The following is a 369-nucleotide window of genomic DNA, read 5'->3' as shown; positions in this document are numbered from 1 at the left end:
GTACAAAAAAAAAAAAAAATAGCTGGGTGTGGTGGCAGGCACCTGTAATCCCAGCTACTCGGGAGGTTTGAAGAGTAGAATGAACATTGTAATACCCTCCACTTAGATTTAGTTATTAATTGACTTGTTATATAGTTATGTAACAAATAGAAGTCATTGCAGTATGCAGAATTGAGGCAACACGCAAAAACTAGCACAAAAGGAACCTAATAAAAGTTTTACCTATGTTAAATGGTTATAAAGTACCGTATTAATACATCCATCTCAAGGGGGAAAAAAAAGGGGGAAACAATTGTAAGAAAACAATTGTGTGATGTCCAACACCCAATCCGTGTTCAGATTTTTCTGACAGTCTCTAGAGCAAGGGTA

The sequence above is a fragment of the Colobus angolensis genome, unplaced genomic scaffold (assembly GCF_000951035.1).
Source record: "Colobus angolensis palliatus isolate OR3802 unplaced genomic scaffold, Cang.pa_1.0 Scaffold201, whole genome shotgun sequence".
Lineage (NCBI taxonomy): Eukaryota > Metazoa > Chordata > Mammalia > Primates > Cercopithecidae > Colobus > Colobus angolensis.
The sequence above is the reverse complement of the archived record's forward strand: the minus strand, read 5'-3'. Positions refer to the sequence as shown.